Here is a 5,986-nt window from a genome sequence, read left to right as displayed (position 1 = left end):
CTGCGGTCCAGCAACATCCACAGTTCGGCATGGTTTTAGTTAGTCAGATGTCCACTTATTTTGGGTGTGGCCAAGTTTCTTGCGGTCCAATAAAGTTTGTATATCAACAACAATCCTGCCTCTCAATGTTCTGTGCTATTATTTAGCTCTAATTTATCTCTAAATGTCTTCTAACATCAGTGGAAGCATTGGTAGCGTGGTTTGGCACTGGTTAGGTCCTGAGGGTGCTGGACTAGAAAGGCTCAATCTTCAGTAAATAACCCATTAAGGGGCAGGGTTGAAGGCACTATGCATAACTGACCCGTGGAAATTTATTGCCACAAGATATCAATGAGGTCATGAAAGATTGGACATTTATACAAATAAAAAGAACATTAATTTTTTCACAGATTAATGCCAAAGGGGACTATTAGATTCACGTATTCTGAGCTCCTGTGTAACACAGGCCATATTATTTCATACAGTGATTTTTACAGCCAATCCATGACTCTTGACTGAGTTTCTTCATGTCTTTTGGAAAGACATTGAACCTCAATGTAAAATTATGTTAGAGTGTATAGAATATAGTTTCACTATGTAACTCTGCTGTGGATATGCAAGATGCCCTACTGGTCTTGGGTAGCTCTGCAGCACTTTTCCTCAGTTTCCATTCTCCACTGAACTTCACAGTACATGACCAATGACTGAATCATATAATGGCACCCCCTTTGGGGGCTACTTTATAAGTGTACAATATTTTAAAAATAGGGCTGTCCAGCTATTCAACATTAATAGTGATTAATAGTGTTTAATCATGTAATTGAAATTAATCACAATTAATCACACTATTAATTACACTGTTAATAGAATATCATTTATTCTTGGATGCTTTCTGCATTGTCAAATATATTGATTTCAACATTACAACAAGGAATACAAAAGTTATACTTTAATATACTTTATTAGAAATATCTGCACTGTAAAAAACAAATGAAATAGTATTTTTCAAATAGCCTAATACAAGTACTTTAGGGAAATCTCTGCCATGAAAGTTGCACTAACAAATGTAGAACTACAAATAAAAAATAACTGCATTCAAAAATAAAGCAACGTAAAACTTTACAGCCTCCATGTTCAGTCAGTCTATTTTATTGTTCAGCCAATTGCTCTGACAATTTGCAGGAGATAATCCTGCCCACTTCTTGTTCACCTGCAGTGAGAACAGGCATTCGCACGGCACTATTGTAATGGGTATTTGCAAGATGTTTATATGCCAGATTCGCTAAAAAATCATTTGTCCCTTCATGCTTCAACTGCCATTTCAGAGGGCATGCGTCCATGCTGATGATGAGTTCTTGATAATGATCCAAAGCAGTGTGGACTGATGCATGCAAATTACAGATTCAGGTTCTATAGTTTTCACATCAGAATGTTGCTCTAGTAAGACTTCTGAAAACAAGCTTCACATCTTATCCCTCACAGATATTGGAAGGCATTTCAGATGTTTAACTTTGGGTGGAGTTCTGTAGCTATTTTTTGTAATCTAACATTGGTACCTGCTTTGAGTTTTATCATATCTGCAGTGAAAATGTTCTTAAAATGAACATGTGCTCAGTCATTAGTGGATATTGATATAAAATGAAAGATATGGCAGAATGTGGGGAAACAGAGCAAGAGACATACAATTCCCTCCCAAGGAGTTCAGTCACAAATGTAATTAACACTTTTTAAAGCAAGGTCATCCACATGGAACCTTGTCCTCTGGAATGGTTGTAGAAGTATGAAGGGTCATACACATATTTAGCATATTGGACAAATTGTAATGCCAGCTAGAAAAATCCCATACAACCACTAGTTCTCACTTTCAGATGACATTGTAAATAGGAAGAGAGCAACACTAGATAAAAGTTGTTTATCTTAGCAATTGGATGAACAAGAAGTAGGACTGAGTGAACTTGGAGGTTCTAAAGTTTTGCATTGTTTTGTTTTTTAATGTAATTATGTAACAAAAAAAATCTACATTTATAAGTTGCACTTTCATGATAAAAAGGTTTCACTACAGTACTTGGATAGCACTACAATACTTGCATGTGGTGAAGTGAAAAACTGTTTATCATTTTCACAGAGCAAATATTTATATAAAAATAATATTATAAAGTGCACTTTGTATTCTATGTTATAACTGAAGTCAATATATTTGAAAATGTAAAAAAAATCCAAAATATTTAATACATTTCAATTGTTATTTTATTGTTTAGCTGTATGTTTAAACTGTGATTAATCACACTTAATATTTTACATTATGATCAATTTTTTAATTAATCACAAGTCAACTGTGATTAATAAACAGCCCTATTTAAAAGGCCTCTTTCATCTCAGCCTCTCACTGGTGGCACAGTTTCTTCCTTGCTGAAGTCTGGCTGCTTTAAAGGCTCTCACCCAGGGTACGTTTACACAGCAGTGTTATTTTGAAATAACTGATGTTATTCCAAAATAACAAAGAGTGTGTCTACACTGCAAGCCATTATTTTGAAATAATGGCAAGCCAGAGGACTTCATACTCCAACTCCTGAAACCCTCATTTTATGAAGCATAAGGGAAGTTAAAGGAAAGAACACTTCCTTTGACTTCCTGTTGTATAGACAGTGCCAAAAGCCAAGTTAAGCTATTTCGACTTAAGCTATGCAATTGACATAGCTCAAGTTGCGGAACTTAATTCGATGTTAGCCCTGCTGTGTAGATGTCCCCCCCATCTACCACCTCCTTGCTTGTGAAGTCTGTCTTCCACTGTCCCTGGTTCTGACTGTTTGTATGACTGTGATTCACCCTATCACCTTCTGCTTGCGCTTGGTTGAGTGTCAGCTCCTGGCCACCAGCTGCCTGTTAACCAGTCTAACATTCTCCTGTGGACAAAGACATCCTTTACTTTGCCATGCAAGGTAATAGCTGCATCTAGTTCCAGAGTCCCTTTGATCATTCCCCTGTGATATCACCGGCTACACACCAAATTACCCAGGCTGTTTTTTTTTTTTACCAAAGGAATAGCACACATCTGCTTGTATGATTCAGCTCAAATTTAACTTCTCGTTTAATATCACAGCACTAAGGTATTTATAGTGAAAGCACGAGTAAGTTAATTGTGGAAGACGAGAGATAGTGAGTCCAGAGCTTGGAAACAAGTAGTTACATATGAAACAAATCATAACAGGTTTTCTAGATACTAAACTTAACAAGCAGTTAAGATTCTTTAGACAAGAGAATATCTCACCCTAAATTGACTGCAGCATCAAGGCTGGCTGAGCTCCCACTTTCATGAATGTCAATAAATCTGCTTCCCAGATACAGGATGAGTGGGATGTCTACTTTGGCTTCTACTTATCTCTCTAAAGTTCATTGTCTGTACCCAGATAGGATTACCCCTGCGACTTGTTTTTCCTATGTGCTGCTGCCCTGTTTACTTCAGATCTCTTCCTCCGCTTTGTATGTAAATGGGCACCCACAGCCCCTTTCCATCCTGACAGGCCTACAAATATTGCCTCCTGTCTGGAGGAAAACTTATGTTTTCCACCTCTGTCTTTAAAACATATTTTCTTATTTACACATATTCCTTGCATCACCTCCGGACATATGTTTTACAACAATATTAATGACTAGCACAACACCAGCTTTAGCTTCAGAGCTCACAGGAGACTCTTTGGTGAACTGGAATGTACGTACCAGAATCAGGATGTACCTTTACTCCTTCGAACCCCCCTGTTAGCTGGCATTAAGGCGTTCTTGGGTCATAACAGCTAAACACAAAATCTCAGCCTTTCTGGCCGTTCCCCTACTCTCTCCCTTTTAGAGTCATGCTCCTTGAAAGATTGACAGATTGCACAACTCGAGAGCACCCTAAACTGGCTCTGGCTGTCTCCTGCAGCAATCTCCTGCTGCTCCTGGCCCGTACTAGCTTCCTACATTCTCAGCTCTGGGGTTGCTAGGTCACAGGCCAGCCTGAGCCTAGATTGTTATTAAGGGACACCAACTGCAGTCTGAATGAGGTTTAGAAAGATACCTCTTCTGTGGGCAGGTTATTTCATAACTGTCTCCCAAATGGGTTTCTTTCACCTTCCAGTCACACCTCTGGTAATGGGCATTGTTAGGATCTGGGTATCATCAGACTGGATGGATTATCCCATTTGGCAATCCCCATGTTCCAGCTACACCTACTTATTCAGACTCTCAACCCCTCACCAAAATTCAAGGCCACTGATGTGGGGCAGGGCAAAGAGGGCACTTGCCATAGGGCCCAGCGACTTAAAAGGGCCCAGGGCTCCAGGGCCTTTAAATTGCCACCAGAGCCCTGTGTGATGCAGTCCCTGTGGTGCTGAGGGCTGGCCGAGTGGCACTGAGGGCTTGCTTCTACTAGCCCCGCCCCTTCTGCCCAAGATGGGCCTGGAGCCGAGCCCCCACACGCATTGCCCAGGGCCCAACAATGTCTGTTACCAGCCCTGCCAAAAAAGTGTGGTGTGGTTGCAAATAAATGCCCATGTGCTTCTACATAAACAGTCCCAATTTTGCCCTTACATATCTCAGTGCATAACTGATCTAACATTTGCACATTCCACAGCTGCTATCATCACAGCCTCTTTCTATGAACAGGCTTGTTAATGGAGAACAAGCTTTCTGATGTTCAGTGTAACTGTGTTCCAGAGCTGATGACTGGAAAGAGCATTGTGCTATTAAAGTTCAATGAGGATAGAACTTGGCCCTGAATGTTTGTTTGTTTTTATGGAATATGGACAAGATTTGCTTTAGGTTAAAGTAAAATTTCAATTGGATCGGCCTAAAGAGAGCACAACACAATGTTCTTGCCATTATAAGATTTTTTTTCAGTTGTGGTAACATAAAGAGTATGTAATTGCAAAGTACAGATTGATAAATTACTCTGCCATTTCTTGCTTAGATGAGATGGAAACAGTATTCTGCTTTGCATGAAGATCTTAGTCAGACAAACCTCCCACTGAAAAAGACATGTGTGGATGGGGAAGAGGGAGTTTTTTCAGAAGAAGAGGAAAGAGGAAAAAGCACAGGTGCTCTGGTGGCCATTCTGTCCATAGCAATCACAGCTTACATGTGAGAGAGAGCATCCATTCAATCTGGATGCTATCTTTCGAAAAAGCCATCTGCTTTCGAAAAAGCAGATGGCTTTTTCGATGTACTTTTGCAGTGTGGACATTCTCTTTCGGAAGAAGTTTTTTCGGAAGATCTCTTTCGAAAAAAACTTCCGAAAAAAGCTTCTTCCGAAAAAAGCCTATAGTATAGATGTAGCCTCACTAGGAGTTGGAACCATAGATGCTACAGAAAAAGTCTTGGCAATTGAAGGGGCACTTTCACTTTTTACAGCTTATATATTATATAAAGACTGAATGGCTATCTTTCACTTACTACAGAAAATTCAGGTTTGAAATTTAACACTCTCTGCAGGGCCTGAGGTAAAGGTGGCAAGGTTGATCAAACTAATGTCTACCACTAATATCTGAGGCTGCGTCTACACTACGAGTTTTCTCGGCAAAAAATATGCTAATGAGGGACTCATGTGCATGAGTCGTGATCTCATTTGCATATTTTCTGCCGATCTGTTTTTGCGCTGGGTTTTTTGTGCAAAAACAAGCAGTGTGGATGTTTTATGTTTGCGCAAAACCCACTTATTCTGCAAGATCCTAAAAAACAAGCAGTGTGGACGTTTTCTTTTTGCGCAAAAACCCCTTTTTTGCAAGATCAGCAGGATCTTGCGGAAAAGGTTTTTTACGCAAAAAGAAAATATACACACTGCTTGTTTTTGCACAAAAACCCCAGCGCAAAAACAGATCTCCAGAAAACATGCAAATGAGATTGAGACTCATGAAAATGAGTCCCTCATTACCATATTTTTTGCCAAGAAAACTTATAGTGTCGATGTACCCTGAGGGTAAGAAAAAACTTCCCCTATAAGTAGATTAGTCCGTAACTGTCCATTATGGTATGT

The sequence above is a fragment of the Pelodiscus sinensis genome, chromosome 2 (assembly GCF_052426305.1).
Source record: "Pelodiscus sinensis isolate ZL-2025 chromosome 2, ASM5242630v1, whole genome shotgun sequence".
In the NCBI taxonomy this organism is placed as follows: Eukaryota; Metazoa; Chordata; order Testudines; family Trionychidae; genus Pelodiscus; species Pelodiscus sinensis.
Note: the sequence above shows the minus strand (reverse complement) of the source record.